Genomic DNA, 18,606 nt, shown 5'->3' with positions numbered 1-18,606 from the left:
ACCAGCTTGTAAATTGATTTACTATCTATTTTAATTCCTCCATAGAGGAATATAATAGGCACTTTCCTTTCACAGTTTAATGTTTCCAAAATTGAGATATAATTCAATTTATGTGCACATTTCATGTAATAATATTTCTTTTCCAAAAAGCCGTTCTCAAATTCAGGGCGAATCTTATAATGAATAGTGACAGATTTAAAGAAAGACATTAGTTGCAGGCCCACTAAATGCCCATCTTACAAACTCTATGCTCCATAGTAAGTGTAAATATTTGAATCCAATTTACTTTTAAATGTTTCACATTTTGCTACAAATGGAACAATCAACAGTCTTTCATCAAAATCCACTATCACTTTCTGTGAAATACCTCATCGCCAGAATCAGAAATTATCTCTTCACACTTTCATGATCTCTGCTTGAAAGTAAGAATTGTTTCTTATTAATCTCTATACATTTCTTATAGGGAGAGCCATGTCCTGGTCATTTTTGTAGCACTGGAGTCCATAATAATGCCTTAAAAATAGTAAATGTTGAATGAACAAATGAATGAATGAATGAAGGAAGGAAGGAAGGAAGGAAGGAAGGAAGGAATGAGGAAATAAAGACATTGGACATAAAGAGCTTTCAATAAATATTAGTTGAATTACAATGAGGTACCAAAGGGAATTAATAAATGCTAACGCAAAAAATTATTTTGATATTTGATTTTATGTGTATCTAAGGCCTGCGTATCTTCAAGAGTCTTAGTATGTCCATTGTTGGCTCAAAGTTACTTCTCATATACCCAACTATTTGTATGATATGGTCTATTAAAAAAATGTGTCATGTGTCACTTTTATCTTAAGGATGACTTTTTGAAAATAAGAATTCATTCGAAACACAACCTTCTTCAGTGGTTACTTTCTACACATATTCTAATATTAAATTCTTTTAATGTATCCTTACCTTTACACTTGAACATCGACATACCTCACCGCTGATACCCATGAGAATCACCAAACCTAGCATTTGGTTTTTAAACAGACTCATCCATTCAGACTTCTTGCTATCATTTCTTGTTTATATTACAGTTCTTCCCCTGATGAGTTAAAATAGTTAAATTCAAAATTTGAGTTAAGTTCAAAAACTGCCTCAATACGGGGCTAGTACAAAGAAATATTTAATGCAACTAGTGAAAAGTAAACAGTTTTTTCTTCAAATGCTCAGTGACCTCTAAACTAGAAATTTTAAAAGAATTTGTAAGTTATTTCTTATCTAATAGCAGAGACTATTTTGCCAATGAGATCTCTTGGGGTATAAATGTAAACAGGCAAGGGGTGCCTGGGTGGCCCTGTTGCCTAAGTGTCCAACTTCGGCTCAGGTCATGATCTCACGGTTCGTGGGTTCAACCCTCGTGTCGGGTTCTATGCCGACAGCTCAGAGCCTAGAACCTGCTTCAGATTCTGTGTTTCCCCTCTCTCTGCCCTTCCCCTGCTCATTCTCTGTCTCTGTCTGTCAAATCTCAAAAATAAATGAAACGTTAAAGAAATTATTTTTAAAAAAATGTAAACAGCCAAGAATAAAGGCTCTCAAACCAAGCTCTGTACTAGTGGTATTTATAGGTCACACACAAAAAAGGAGGAACCAAAAGATGCAGTTAAGTGCTGGTGACTGAAGTAAGAGGCAGGACAAGAGAAAATGGGGATCATAAAATCAAAGAAGAAAGTCTTCTGAGAAGGCAGCGGTCACAGTACTGATGCTACTGAGAGGATGACTTAGCTGACGAAATTGACAGGATCAATGCTTTAGCATCTTGATCGTAGAAATTAATGAGACCAATTCAGTTGGCATCTTAAAAGCCATCGGAAGTTACCATGGAGTTGGGAGATAGAAAACTATTTGGAGGGGAATGAGTTGAAAATTGGATTTGAGGAAACAAATAGTTATTACTCCTTGTTAGTATAGCTCTGGAGGAGTGGGCAGGGCAAGGCAACAGAGCAGAACATGGGTTAAAAGACAACGTATAAATGTTTCCTAACTTTGGCTCAACTATGTAACATAAAGATGAGATTTAAGTAGTCATCTTGGGGCCAGATCCAAAGGCCTTATAGACCTTGTTAAGAATTTTGTTGTGAGATTTTGGGCTTAGAGTAATGATAAGCCATTCAAGTTCCCGCACATGTGCCGTTCGTGACCTAGTGCAGGAGAGAGAGATTAATCGAATGTCTCAAATAAACATAAAATTGTAACTTCCATGCATGCTAAAAATAAAAGATATGCCATGCTGTGGGAACACCTAATAAGAGGGTTTGATATCACGGAAGTCCGGCTTCCATGAAAAAGTGACAACTGGAGAATGAGTAAATGGAGAGGAAATAAAGTTGTATTTGGCGGGCGGAGCGGAAGCACAGATCGTGTGAAAGCAGACAGTATAGCATCTAGGAGGAACTGAAAGGCCACTATGACTGCAATATGGGAGCAGCACTGTCCATGTTGAGAGTTGTCCTTAGCCTAAAAACAATGGGAGATTGTTCAAGTACTTAACAACAGAAGCTGGGTCCTACATCCTTGTATGAAAAAAGCCCACTGGAATATGGAGAATGGATCGGGGTGGAGGGGTCTGAATGGATGCAGGTACACCAGTTCATAGGACTTTTGTAATTGTACAGAACACACAGGATGGTAGCCCCAGCAGGAATGATGAGGAGTAGATAGTCTAAAGAAAAATTTTACAAATTAAAAACTGAAAAGACTTAGTGATAGATGGGTTATGGACGTAAAATTTCATCTGGATGTTTACACAGTTATTCAGGATATTCACAGTGAGTCAATCGGGCCATCAATCAATAAGCACTTATCGAGTGCCTGCTATGACATCGATATATCATTCCTTGTACAGAAGGCTGGAAATGATTTATGCCTTAGGAGCAGATATCACATTCTCGGCATTGTTCATCTCCATTGTTTTCGACACACTGAAAACAAATCAGCCATTGTTGGTGAATATCCATTGTGTCTTAGGGGTTTGGGAACAAACAGTGCCTTCAGAAACTACACTAAGCTCAACCAAAAGGGATGACAAAATCATCTCCACCCAGTACAGCCTGCGCAACTATGTGCAAGCAGATGAACGTTGCAGTTGGCTGAGAAACCCTCAGAGGGTGATTCACCAACACAACCACCAGATGCAATTACATACTCACCTCCTCCTGCCACAGGTACTAGTAAACCAAAGTCACACATATCCCTAATTCCATTCTTAATTGAACCTTAAGGAGGCGAGTGTGACAGCATTAACCTTGGGGAGTCCTGCTTAGCATCACTCTGACACAAGCAAGAGAGACTGCTTTGAAAATATCATGAAGACGAGTTTTCTTATGTGTGTCCCTCCACTTCCTGGGAAAGAGAGCTAAGACTTCAAATAAATCTGACACAAGTTTTAGAATATGAGAGATTTATTTTCAGTATCACTGTTTATTGTGGTAGCTGTGAAAGTCTGCTCAGAAAGACTTATTTTTCATTAGTCAAACTATTACCTGATACATGAGGAAATCTATTTGTTAGTTCTGTTTTCTTTCTCTGTTACCAAACTGCATATATTTGAGAGACAAAGCACCATGAAGGAGAGGAGCCCCACACTTAGGAGAACATGCTATGAATTCTGATTCTATCACTTATAAGCTGTATGATCCTGAAAGGTATACTATTACATTTCTCCAAGTCTCCTAACACTATCTACTTTACAATGTCGTTCAGATCCAAGAAGGTAACAAATATCAAGTTACCTAATTGGGTCTGGCACTTAGTATGTGCTCATTAAACTTTTGCTGAATCTTACCAAGGCTGAACTACGGCACCTGGAGTCATACCTACTGTCATAAGTTTCTTAGTATTTATCTGATAGTACTCATCCCCCACTACCAGTCAAAGTAATTCAATTCTCTTTTCGTAATTTAGTCTGGATATTAATTAAAATCGGTTCACTCATCAAATGATTTCCACTTAGCATTTTGCAATTTCGCTTATAAATCCCACTATGAATTTTATAGTCTTCTCTATCAACCATATGTTATATTTCTTATGTTTGTGAAGATTCTGTGTGTGATCTAAAATTAAGAAAGTGAAGATTTCACATAAATTATGTGGGGAAGAAGCAAAATAATGCAGAATATTTCCTGGCTTCTTTCATGCTGAACTGCTGTAGCTTTAATAACTTCTGCACTGCAGTGATTATGAAACTAATGCGTAGTTTTAAATGTTAACTCAGAGTGTCAGACATTCACTTGTATTTTGCAGAATCTTAGGAGGAGCAAGTTGGAGGGCTACACAATAACATGGGCTGTTAGACATATTTTCCGTCATTCACATTTTGTGAAGACTCTTACCCTCTAATCATTTTTATCTAAATTCTATTGTAATCCTCACTTTCTGAGAGCCTTCAAGTTAGAAATAAGAACTTGATGTTAATGTTAATTACAGGAGCAAGTTGGAATGTATTTTAACAAAAGCATGAGATATTGAAAGGCAAATAATCGCTTGGAGATTTTGAGCTTCTCTTAATAGGCAAAAGAATCTAGGATAAAATTTGGGGAATTTCATCACCCATTTTATAGACAGAAAGAATCTTGCAACTCACAGCACAGCAAATGATCTGATTAGCTTTCCTTTTCTCTGTATCAACGCTAGAAACTCTTATTCATGAAGCAAATGGAAAGCTGCTTCAAGAAATCACACTACTTCTCCAGAGTCAAAAACATGACTCCATTCACAAAACATCACCTCTCTCAGTTTAGCACACTCCACCTTAAGAAAATTAAAATAATTGCCTTAAAATAATATGCGGCATCATCAGGATGCTGTGGTATTTTTTCATCTAAAACCTGAACACCTCTAAATGAGAGATTTTATGTTCAAGAGTGAATATCCCTCTCTGGAAGCCAGAACCTGAGCTTTTAAAGCTAGATGTTGTTGTTGTTGTTGTTGTTGTTGTTGTTTTTCTTATTCACATTCCCCAAATAGACCTTCAGGTTTTAGAAACCCTTTTTTTTCTAATGAATTATAGTATCCAAACCAGCTATTGTTGTTGTTGTTTGCTTTACTTTTTTTCATGAGAAGATTAGCTTGCTTATGAAACACATCTTACTAAAAAGATAGATTGAGGCACTAATGAGCTTAATGCTATTTTATCAGGACAAATTAGGAAGTTAATTCAGAGATGCAGGCCCCTGATGAGCATGCTTTTACCTACCCTCATTACTTCTGTTTACTCCATATGGATACCTGTCCCTGGCAAGTTACCCACTTAGTGCACTTCTTGCCAAAATTCACATCAGATATTTTGTTGTGTAACTTAACTACCCAGAATAAATCTTTGACGCTAAGGTTGTCATAGGAGACTATGAAATAATATGAGTAGGAACATTTATATAAAGCATATTTCTTTCCGGAAGTTTGATCTCATTTTCAAGCTCAGTACCTCTGACAGGAAGGAGGCAGCAGGAAGCAACTTATCAAATCAAAGACTTGTGGATCTTCTATTGCAAATGTCAAAATCCCTCGAAATTGTTTTGTGAAATGACTAATGTTCTACATACACCTGGTAACTAACAACGCAGCACTCTCACATCTGACCTGAATAGGAGAGATGCCTGACTGGCCCAGATTGTTACAGAATTAAGGGCATAGAGTAGTGGATGACTCAACTAGGTCCCCAAAGCAGACAGAGGGGAAATACCTGTCGTCTGAGATACAAGCTATCAAATAGCGACTGCTTCACTCTTAGTTAAGGAGCACCCATGCACATCACATTGAGAATCCCAACTCCTCTTCTAGCCTTTTCCTTAGTCTGCTGTGCTACCTGCATTTTTCTGATTTCATCAAGGAGAGGAGGGTTATTCCAATGGACACTTAGCAGCGCTTTAACCCATCTGCCACCAGTTTTTCAATAGAGCTGCCGCCTAACTTTTCAGCCACTTCTGGGGAGAATGGAGGTTCACCGCTTTCCTCTGCTCTCACAAGATGCTCCCCGGAGCAGGGATAGACAGCAGGGGCAAAAACTGAGCAGGGGCAAAAATAGGCTACCAATAAATAGCTCAATGTACCTTGGCCCCAATCTTTGATATCAAAGTCAACCCCTCGTAGGTCCAAACCTCCAGGAAACTTCAAAGAAACGTTCAGCTCCTCAAGTGCTCTGCTCCTGACAGATGCCAGTTGGAGCAGAAAGGCATCGAGTCCATAACTACCAACCGGCATTTCTTTTTGATTGCAAGCTATTCCAATTACCCACCGAGCCTTTCTGTCACTTTCATCTAATCAATAAACAACAGGCTCTTTAAGCAGACACTGGAGGGAGCCAAACCGGTAGCTTGAGGCTAATCAGAGCATTTCAAGCATTTCTTTTTCCTGCTTGTTTTTTTTTTTTTCTTTTTTTCTTTCTTTCTCCCCCGCCCCCCCCCCCACCCATTCCTATCTTCCTTGCCCAACCTCCCTCCCCCCCACCCCCCGCCGGGCCCCAATCCTCCAAAGTCTGATCCTGTTTGGTGGGAAAGTTTTGTCTAATTTCTAGACACAAATTAAAGGCAAGTGACTTCATTGGATTCTCAATTCAGATCTATCACATTGTTGTTGATCTGGTTTTGTATGTCTTAGCTATTTCAACTGCCCACCATCTTAGTAACAGTAAGCATGTTTTAATATGCCGCTTCAGATTTTCTCCTGGTTAGTTTTTGTTGGTGTTTCCCTGTAGCTGCTTCCTTAGGTTTCTTCTAGTTTCCAAAGGACAGCTGAAATGTCACAATATTTTTTTTAATTTTATTTTTACTATACAGGCCATCAGTTATGAACAAACATACGTAATCAACAGGTTTATAGTCTCATGAAAATCTACACACCTTCACTCCATGCCGGCTACATGTTAACTATTAGGGAAATAGCTGTCCTTTCATTCATGTTGGCTTTAAATAAAGTGATGTAAATTAATTCCAACCAGCCCTTCCTTGCCCCGCCCCGTTGGTTAGGTTTAACACCCTTTGATGGTGTTGTTTGGGCTTTTCTCTCACATGCTAATGAGGCATTCACTTAAGCTGCTGCCACCACGTCATACAATCCTTGGGCAATTCTCACACTTGCTAATGACCTCTTCTTTGGAGAGCTGTGAATCTTGGAGGAGAGGAGGAGAGGGAAGTGAATTACTGGCCTCCTACAGACCTACCCTGAAAATATTTTCTGAAAATAGACGTGTGTGGCTGACTGGTCCTTCCCTGGAAGAGTAATTGTTGCTGCAGAAGGGACTGTCTGCTACCTGCCACACATAGGGTGTCTGCTTTGTATCCAGAGCAAACAACTCTTGGTTTTCCACAGCCTGCGTTAGCACCAAATAATCCTTAGTTTTTCCTTAAATATGAATTTCCCAAATGTCCAAATAATGGTCATACTCCCTTCCTCCAACTATGGGTGAAAGCCTTGATTAAGCTGGGTGAATGAAGAAATTTGGAAAAAGCTCCCAACTTACTACCTCAGGGAGTGAGTGGAGTCTCTAAGGCTCTCAGGAACTCAGCTGGCACCCATAGCTTCTTCAAGCAATTTTTGGAAAATATCTGGATGGAAGATACTATCTCTAATGGAGAACTCAAAGCCCACAATGAATACGCTGAGTGGTTCTCCATGTTGGCTGCCCCGTTAGCAAAGCCTTTAAACCACCCCTGCTCATACCCTACCTCAGACCAATTAAATCAGAATCACTGGGGCTGGAGTCCAGGCTTCCTTGTTTTTCAAACCACCCTGCACCATTCCAGTGAACAGCCAAGGTTGAGAAACCAGACAGTGGGCCACAGGGAAAGAGTAAGTGCTGGCAAGCGAGAACAGAGACTCAACAGTTAGCGTCCACCGTCTTGAGTACCTCTGTCCAAGTACTACCCATGATTACATCTCCCTTTTGGAGGAACACAGCTGGCTCTTCTTTACATAATTCTGTTTTTCAGTATTTCCTTGTGCCCCATGAACGGATCCTTTTAAGACTTAGCACTCTGCACTGTCAGCAGTGTGCAATGATCATTATTTTCTCTTCCAAAATGCAACCATAGCTAATCGTAACATGCACGGGGGGGGGGGGGTGGGGGGGGGTGGAATTTACATGATAATAATGGAAATTTCTTAATGACTATCCTTTTTCCTTGTATCTTCTCCATCTGGATAGATTGATTCTCTTCTGTCTAAAAACATGCCCCGTTTCCTAAAATTATATAAAAAAGTCTTTCCAAGATTACATATCCCCTCAAGTCACTATTGTCCTTCTACCTTTATGATGAAACTCAATATAAGAGCAGAATACCTTTAGTTTCTCCATTTAGTATCTCTACTTAGTCTCACAATCCAGTTACTTCGTAGCTCTCTGCCATTTAGCTTCTGTCCCCACTACTCTACAGCAAGTTTTCTTCTTAATCCTAGATCAACAATGTACTCGGAATCCAGTGATCACCAAACCCAGAAACTTCTCAGTTTTAGGAACTCCTGAAACACTGTGCAGCACTAACTACTTTAAAGCATCTTTTAAAACATCACCCTGGTTTGTCTTCTGTTGCTATATCATCGTTTCCTTATTCGGTCCCCTTCAAACAAGGATTTCACCAAGTTCATTTGTCAGGTCTCCTTTTTTTCCTTTAATACCAAGAAATTTTAAACTAAGGTCTATACAATGTGGGCTCTATGTGTCTGCACATTTTTTCTGGCAAAAAAAGATGCACAGCTTTGATCATATTTTCAAGGGTTGCATAACTCAAATAGGGTGAAGAACATAGAATATGCTTAGTCAGTCAGAAATCTTCTCTACTCCTGTGTCTGCAACTATCAACTTCTAAGCAAGTAACTTCTGGCTCCAACTCTCATCTCCCTCCACGCTGCAGACTGACTTTTCCAAAGGACTGTCAGGCAACTCTATAAGATACACAGCTAGCCTCTCAAATGTATCATATCCTACCTCACCAACCAGAACGTTCTTATGACTTTCCTACGACTTTTAATCAAAGTGTCATATTCTCAGATGTCCAGTGATAGGGCCTTGGAAACCGAACAACATTTCTGCCCCCCACATCTTGAATCAAAAATCCAGTTGGTTCTATTTCCAAATAGCCTCTTGAATCCACACCTCTCGGCCATCCTCTCATTTACCATGCTGCTTCAGGACCTTATTCCTTCTTACATGTGATATTACTATAGTCTCCAATTTGTCAGATTCCCTTCAGTTTGTCTCATCCTAATCACCCTACATCCACCTTTCAACTCTTTCTTGCTGATCTTCCACTGCAATTATGTTTTCCTCTGCTTAAAACTTTCAATGGTTTCCAATTTCAATTACTCAGGCTTTCAAGCTCCTTCACTTTGGTGGTCCCAATTTATATTCCCATGCTCATCTCCTGATGGCCTTAAGCACTGGGATAGCTCTTCACTCTCAAAAGATAGTCTGTTTCCCTGATGGCTGGACTGTGCTTAGATTATGTTCAGGACAAAACAAACACTCTTCCATCATTTCCCTTCAAAAATTTTACATGTCCTTCAAGGTTCATCTCAAACGCAGCCTTCATGAACTATATGCAAATAAATAAATAAATAAATATAACCTAAATAATAAATAAATAAATAAATAAATAAATAAATAAATAAATAAATAGATCTAACTAACTAACTAACTAACTAAATAATCTGAGACCCATTCATCCTTTAAAAAATAAATCTAATGTCACCTAATCCAAGGTCAGGGTGTTTGGGGGAGAGGGATTGTTTTGTTTTTTACTCCTGAGCTTCCTAAATGTTCTATTCCACCTGTTTCTGTACCAATTTTAGTAGCACTTACTTCATTATATGGTAATTGTATATTCCCATATCTTCATCACTCAAGGATGAATAACTTCTCTTTTATCTTTTTTGTACCCCAAAGTTGGCACATTACCTAGCACATAGTGAGTGCCCAATTAGTATTAAATGCCTCTGAATCATGTGATATTACCAAATTCGGTGCCCGTAATATTTTTGTTAATAAAATTTATATGCAGCCTTTTCTAATTGCTCCTGTCTGTGCTGTCACAAGCTGTTGGAGAGTGATCTCCATCTTAATCACCACACATTCAATAATACCTGCTGGAGTGTATTAAGGTTATTTGAGAAAACTTAGGATGTGTCAACATTGGCAATTAATTGGCGATTTAATCTAGAAATCTCTGAATATAACCTCCAATCCTTCCAACTCTCTCACTTGTGGTTCCCATGTCAATTCCTCATCAGCTTTCTGAAAATTCAAACTTGAATCACTTCTCTGGGCCTAAGAGCCCATCCTTAACCCTACCTTATTTCCTTCTTGACCCAATCTGAATTTTATGGTTGATTATCTAAACTCTTCTCCTACTGGCACCCTTGATTCACATACATCCTTATCCATTTACTGATCTCACTACAAAAAAGGCCCACATGGACATCTAGGCAACATAGGACCACTAGAAACCAACTTGCCAACCAACACTCTTCTTTATTCAACAAGTTTCACTAAAAGACAGAGAATGCTTAATATTCTTCCCACTGTTGTCAAATGTCTTAGGGTTGTTGTTTTGTTTGTTTCTTCCTATCCCTGGATAAAATCTCAGCCAGGCTGTATTGATTTTCTAATCCAATGTCTAGTCCATTCTAAAGCACATCCGGTCCAGTCTAGTCAAGTATGAACCCAAATAGGCAAAAATAAAGTTTCTTTCTTCCTCCAGCTCAGCACTGATGACACTCGGGAGGACTGCAGAATTGAAATTGTCATCTTTTCTTGTCCTACTCTGCTTCCTTCCCCATTTCTTAGATAGGGTCCTGCCCCTTCACAATTAAGCTGAGGTAGGGAATGTAGGGAAAAGAGATAAATGGACAAAAGAAGTCTATTTAGCAGACAAGTTTGTGATTTGGCATCATTTTCTTCTGTGCAGAACATATACCCAAAGGTGACTTATGGTGCACATTTACTGTCTCCACTGAATACTGCTCTCTTGATTGCCCTCCCCTGACTTTACAGTGGGGATGTCTGTAGCTCCCTAGATTAGGCACGCCTTTCATCCAGATTCCACCTCAAGTGGCTGATTGGAACAGGGTTCTTTTTAAGGAGACCATGGGCTTGTTGGGGAATCTGGTAAAAGGGAAACACAACCCTGCTGATAGTAGAAATTCAGCTAGCTCCTGGAAGCATACCATTATCTTGTTTTGCAAGTTTCAGCCAGACCCTTAACTTTGGACTAAACTCAAGGGGACTCAGATCAAGCTTTCCAGGTAGTTTTATCAAATGTCTTTCTCTCATTTGGCTACATTTGGCCTACCTCTCTCTATGGGTGTGCTGAGAGCGGTGAACACAATGGAAATCAAGAACACTTTCAGAAAGAGTACCTCTTTCTTCTTCAATACCTCTTGGATCAATAGTGACTTCTCTCTTATATTCCATAATGGTGATGAACAAAGTGTTAACAAAACCAATTTCATGATCTTTCAGCATGTCTTGAATAGGTAAGCAGTTATCTGTGGAACTGTTATCAGCTTTAGGGCTCCAGCCGAAGTGAAACAGAAAAAGCCACCATTGTACATATTGTCTTGTTTCTCTACTGGTGTTACTTCAAAGACATGGTCTCCCAAAGCTCCACTCTAAACCTTCCACGCCTTTACTGAGTGGTTGTCCTGTGCTGAGCAAGGTTGTCCTTGCTCACCTTATTCTTGCTTTCCCTGCATAGGGATTCCAAAGCGTCTCCTCTCTGCTCAGCTGTTTCCACCTTTACTGGCATCAGGTGGTCTTCCCTCCCACTTCATCTGGAAAACTCACACCAGCAACAATGATTCCTCTCAACTGTCCATCCCTTTCAAAACTTCACCTAAACCATATGCCCAGTATGCCTTCTCCTTGCCTTTTTCTCTCCAGTGACAGAGAGTAAGGTTTCCTGTCTGATATCTGAAACCAAACCATCTACCTTTGCAAATTTCTCCAACCTCCTCTTCTGGTTTCCTTTAGGTCTTCCTGCAATGTCTTTTACAGGCCAACTGCTTCCAGCTTCCTTCCTGAGAAAATTGCTTTTCTCACTCTATATACCTTTCATAAATAATCATGTTTGTGTTCATCATTTCAACTACCTCCCCTACGCTGATGATTCCTACATGCCTTCACTGGTAGATCTATTCTGGACATTCCACCTCAACATCTCACAGACCTTTGGAACTCAGGGTCGAAAACTGAATCCATTCTCTCTCCAAAACCGTGCTCCTCCTCTGTGTCTCAGCACCACCCTCCACCTGGTCACCCAAGCAAGAAATGTGTCAGTCAACCTTGACTCCTCCCTGTATCTTCACATTTAATCCTCTAAATCCGAGAGATTTTTAACCCCTAATATTATTTAGATCCAGCCTCCTCACTTGTCTACCTGAACTGAAATCCTGGTACCCTCCAAAGCCAGGGTATTCATCACCTATTGTTGTGTAACAAGTTACACCAAAATGCACTGCAAACAACAAACAGTTATTATTTCACAGACTTTCTCAAGGTCAGAAGTTCAGGAGCAGCTTAACTGGGTTATTCTAGCTCAGGGTGCCTCCAGAGGTTGGAGTTACCTACCTGAAGGCTTAACCAGGAAGGTGATTAAGATGATATCTTCTACACCATTAAGATGTTATCTTCTACAAACACTAAATTACTTATTATTCCCTATATTCCATATTGTTTCTTGACCCCAAGACTTTTCTCAGGCCACAATTTCTGCATAGAATTTCTTGCCCTCTCTGACTGGTTAGGTTATATTCATATGTTGAGACCCAACTCATAAATCACCTGCTCTAGGAAGCCTTCTTAGAAATATTACTTCTTAGAAATATTAGAAATATTACTCCTACCTTCAGCCTCAGAACTCATCTTACTTCCCTATTATCTCCTGTGATTATAATAATTATTCTGTTGTAACAACTTGGGTATATTCTCATTATATCAATAGATGGTAAGCTTGTTGAGGGCAATACGATCATTATCCTCTATCTCTATTTAAATTAGTGTAACTTCAGCTGCTATACAAATTCCTAAAGTAGCACTGTATATCTCTGTTTTGATGACATACTTCATCCTAGTGCTTCTTGGAGAACCAGGAGCACAATCAAAATGGTCTGACATCTGCTGGATAGAGAATCTGTAGTCCTTCCTAGCTTCTTCAGGTAGGTTTCTAGACCTAAGCGCCCTCTCCGTAGCAGACCAGAAGTGTTGAGCCATGCCCAGTCACAAGTCTTTAAGGAAAACTCCACATCCCCGATGTCAGGATGTTCTGTGTCTGCCTGATTTGTTGGCCTCAAGACAATCATAAGGCAAAGCTCAAGTAGCCTTAGGCTGAGAACCAGAAATCCAAATTCAAGGCCACTGAGAGCTAATACTTTAGCAGGGGCCCTAGAAAAGCAGTACTAACAACAGAAAGCAAGAATTGGGCTTAATATGGCCTGGGTGGGCTTGCAAATGGTGTGAGAAATGAATACTCACTATCATAATCAATGTTCTGAAAACATTAGCCTGAACAGTTATATTCTACATAGAATAATGATTATAGTGATTTCTAGTCAAGTTTGGTTTCCCTGTTTTCTAGTTAGAGGCCTAAATCTAAAGGGGGAAAAAAAGGAAACTAAGATTCTCCTTGCTAAAGGAAGTGTTATATCTATTTTTAATTTTCTATTGATTTAGAGCTCTCAAATTTTTCCCTCTGAAATATGCTCAAGGAATAGTGATACCAAAAATAATTCACAATAAAAACTTTTTAGAATATGAGATTCAAATTCTCTTTACTTTTAAGACTGTATTTTGTTAAAATCTTTCAATAAGGGGAAAGATATGAGAGGTCAGTATTAAACAGAAGCAGCAATAAATGAGGTCTCAAATATCAAAAGAAGGGCATGACTGCATTAGGCAGTGGATTGTTCCACAGAAAAACAAACAAACAAACAAAAAAACTCTTAAACCTTAGGCTTTTTTTTATTATTATTCTTATTATTCAAGCTAAAGCTCTCAGCAGAAGCTACTTGAATTTCATCAATATGTTTCTATGATTCCAAGCCAAGAAATTCTGCAAAGATTACCAAAGTATCTGATAAAGCTTCTGGCAAAGGATGAAGTACATGTCACAAGGACCTAAAAAAATAAAAAATAAATTTAAAAAAAGCCTGTTAGAAGAGTTGCTGATCCTATCAAGAAGGTTTTAGATTAAAATCCAAAAAGGAAAAAAAACAAAAAAAATCCCGATAAAAGTACAAGACTAAATGTATAGACAACAATATATGTAATAACACAGAAAAACTAACATCAAGAAGGAATACAAAGTAATTCTCTATAAAAAAGCAGCAGGATGTGGGGAGTGTGAAAAATACATACTCATTTCAAAATACCAAGGCAGAGAGAATATATCTAATAAATGTGATAAATTTTATTTTGCGACAGATACAATCTCATAGATCTATTCTAATTTCAATGGTGTAGCTAATGATGAAAATATGGAAATTAAAAGGTACACCTTGCTAGAAAAAATGAAAAAGGGTCAGAGATTAGCTTCTTTTTTAAGAAGATGCAAATGATTTAATCACTAAAATTACAGCCATGAGGGAGGAAGAGTGGCAAAATTTATTTACATGAACATAGAAGTAAAAAGGCAGAAATGCTACTGGGAGTTGGTCAGTAAGGTAGCCCACATATTTAAAACAAGTATATGATACTCTGGTTTCTCTTCAGATCGCATAAATCTTTCGCCCTTTAAAACAAGTATATGAACACACCTTGTCTAATAGATCCTTGTACAGAGATGGGGTAAAGTAATAACAAACCACCTTCTCATCTGCTGGCAATCTCTTCCGGTCAAAATCAGAGTATCAAATACAGTCATGCCTGGATTTGGGCCATTCCGGCCTTTCCCGCAGTCTAGTCCTCCACAACAGAAGTCATCAGAATCTTCATCCTGCACTGAGCCGCATACAGTTCTGAAGTCAGTCTTGATTAGGGCAGATCATGTATGTTAAATTCAAACCTACCCGTAGCCCTAAGCCCAGTGTTGGTATAATTGACTGGAGCCCTGTGTATCTGCCTGCTTAAGAACCCTGAGTCTCTCCCAACCCATTCCACATTTCCCATTTGTGACCTGAGTTCTACCTAGCCACCAGTTACCCGTCCAGGCCGTAACTAGGACACTAATGCCCTCATCTACTTGTCACCCTGACACTTTGTAAAATGATATCCTTTGGGAGGAGTCGTCCTAAGACCCTAGATTTCTAGTTTGCCGGCAAATGCAGTGCTTCAAATTGAGAGACCATCATGTTATTATCCTCCTTGGCATTTTCTGGAAACTCTACCCCCCTCACCTGACCAAGCCATGCTCTCTAGTTCCAGATTTCTCTCTTGCCCCATTGTCCTCCTACTGAGGTCAAGCATGCTTTTCACCAAACCTGAAGAAGACATGTGACTCTGCCATTAATTTGCTTTCTTAGAAGATCACAAAAAAAAATCTATTTATCTGAAAATAGGGGTATTCTGTAATTTTATGTCTGGCTCAGAAGGAAGAACTGACTGGGGAATTGATGGTGACTCTGGAAAAGGGAAACATGTCATCTGGCCAAATAAATAAATTCTAATCTAAGAAAGAATATTTCTGAAACTTCAGAGAAATAGCAGACTTTCTTTTAGGTGAAAAAAAAAAAAAAAAGCCTGACAAAGGACAAGACCCTAATATTAAACTATGACTGTACAGTTCTAAATAATCATGTAATAAAAAATAAAAATCATCAAATTATTGTTGGATAGGGAAAAATATGGTGAGATTTTCATAACATAAAAATATTCATCACAATTTTGTTTTTAAGAGCCAAGTATTATGAGATCCTCCATTTCCCAAAAAGGAGGCTAGTAAGTGAATTCTAATGTTTATAATAAAATGTTTTGAAACAATTAAAACTATGTTGTATATACATATTGTATGCTAGGGAAAAAATCTTATAAATAAGAAAGCAGTATAGAAATACAAACATGAATATGACCTCAACTAAAGACATATATGCATAAAAATGATATATGTTAAAATATGAATTATTATTTCTAAGTGGTGGCATTTTAGTTAATTTTCATTTTTTATTTTAGTCTTTACACTCGTCTCTGCTTTTCCAATTTTCTTCACTAAAGATTCTTTTTGTAAACAGAAAAGAAAAAAAAAACATTTTAAAGGTCATGGACAAAAGGTGGAAAAGAGGAGCACCCCCCTACAAATGGAATATAAAAGAATGGTACGAACCTTTAGAACAGTGCCAGCGATGCCCAAGCATTAATTCAAGCTTATGAATCATGTTAAGGAAGATGAAAAGAATTTTAAAAGTTATGTTTAAACCAAGAAAAGAATAGGTTATACCCTTTCCTCCAAGCAAAGAGGGTCATGCTAACATTGCTCTCTTTCTCTGTGAAAGCAAATCATCCACTGGAAGGACAGCACATGGCTAAGGGGGATTCCAGAATGGCTGAGAATATCGTAAGGAAGCACATACCTAGGTTAAAAGATCTCACATCCCCAAGGTCAAGGAATTTTAGAGTCCAGAAGGAATTTCCAGATATAATCATGACACCTCAGACATCATCTCTGAGAAATCATAACAGAAAAATCTGGAAATGGACAAATATCTACGCACTTTTCCAACAAAGATATAAAGAGAGATGTTGTGAAAACTGCCTGTACTCATGCCGACATAGTTTCTGGAACAGATTTTTAAGAAGATTCTGATGCCTTGGAAGGTGATCTGGGACTCGCAAGTCAGATTATTTGCAGTGTCAGGCAAAAGTAGCTAAGTGTAGTTAGTAGGTCAGTATTTTCTTCAAGGTGAGAATATGGTACATGATTCCTAAACTCCTTTCTAATTCTGAAATTCCATGATAAGCAATGAGGTGTTGTTTTTTTTTTTTATTTTATATGGCATTTGGAAGTGTTTTATCACTGTAGGCAAGATGGATTGATGTAGACCAGAGAATAATAGGCTACAAGTTCATTTTAATAGCTGGATAAATGGCCCACTTCATGTTGATTAATATATCATATAACCCTTGATTCACTCACTCTATGTAGTGATTTGCCATGGTACTCTAATCTCTTAACTGACCATTTTATAGGATCAGGATGATAAATACATAGATGACAGGCATGTAAGAGCTATAGATGTTATCAATTTATGGAAGGAAATATGTTTCCATAAATTAATTTGGATTCTAAACGACTGTGAGATGTTATGATGTGACAAAGCGAATGGTATATACACACATTTACCTCGGTATTTTGATTCTATATACAGAACTGTGCCTTTCCAAAAAAACTAGGTTTAAAAAATACAGGATAAAAGAACTTCCTTGCTAGCATTTCCCATGAAAAAGGCCTAAGACGTTTAGATTTCTGCAAGTTCAATAGAGTCAAAGTATGACCCAGTTATACTATTTGACACACTGAACAGCCTGTATTTTTTTAAAAGAAGAAAGGTATTTCTACCTGCTGTTTACAGCAGACTAGGAAGAAAATAGAAGGAAGTAATGGTTTTCCCTTCAGTTCCCCTGTCTGCATTCATGCCCCTCCCTTCTTCTTTCCTCTCACACTCATCCCCTTGAACCTCCCTGAGTTGTCTTTCGCATGGCTCCTACTCGATTAGCTCATTACTCCCAAAACCTGCCCAGAGAAGCTCATTTCCAACTATTCAACTGACTTATGTTGCTAAGCAAGACAAAGGTTCCTAAAAATAGGAATCAAACTATTTTGGTAGCTAGATCAGGCTAACTGGTACAGACAAATTTATCTCAAATTTATTTACTCAGAGCCATCCATTTAAAACAAAATATATTCCACATGAACTTTGCCTTCTTTCTCTTTGCTCACAGGGTAAGATGATCACAATATCTTGTTCAATCAGAATTTTTCCAAAAATGGGTTTCACTAAGGGAAATTGAGTATGTAGAATGAGAAAGGCAGTTGGGTCACTGTCCCCTGCGGTGCCCCACTGCTCTGCTAGCATTTTGAACAGTCTGCATGCTACATTTTAAAAAGCATATGAGGTTTTCGAAGTGAATAACCATGATGACAAAGCACATAGGAACCACAGAGCATGAGGACTGCTGCCGAGACCATGGTCATTTTGGAAGACAGGATTTAGGAGAAATATCATCTCACATAACACACTTTAAGACTGATCATGTGTATTTGCAATTCATTAGCTTTTTTTCAGATTATCTTCAGAAGGATGAATTAGTATTAACGAACACTACAATGGCAATGTTGTAAAGAACAATCTTGGGACAGTATGGGCTACTTTAATAATATAAAACACAAGCCTCCAAGATTTAGTTCTAAAAGTTCATAAACTTATGGATGGGGAGACAACTAACAGAGTAGTCTGCCTCCATCCGCCTGAGTTTCCCCTTCCTCTACAAGTTCTTTACTACTTATTTCCAGCTGCCTCCAATATGTAGGCTCGGGCTGGTCTCTTGCAAAATGAATACATCCACTTCAATACACAATGTTCAACAAAATCCTTTTCCGTTAGTACCCTATGGTGTAATTTAGATAGACTAAAGCTTTCGGTAAGACCTTATTA

General features: G+C 38.5%; 1 protein-coding gene across 2 annotated transcripts in view; it reads left to right on the top strand.

Moving 5' to 3' along the window:
• The window catches only part of GRM3 (glutamate metabotropic receptor 3), a 228,931-nt gene that overhangs the window by 17,777 nt on the left and 192,548 nt on the right, over positions 1-18,606 (top strand). The window lies entirely within an intron of this gene.

This window comes from Puma concolor, chromosome A2, assembly GCF_028749965.1.
Source record: "Puma concolor isolate L17-30 chromosome A2, mPumCon1.1.hap2, whole genome shotgun sequence".
In the NCBI taxonomy this organism is placed as follows: Eukaryota; Metazoa; Chordata; class Mammalia; order Carnivora; family Felidae; genus Puma; species Puma concolor.
The sequence above is the reverse complement of the archived record's forward strand: the minus strand, read 5'-3'. Positions and strand labels throughout refer to the sequence as shown.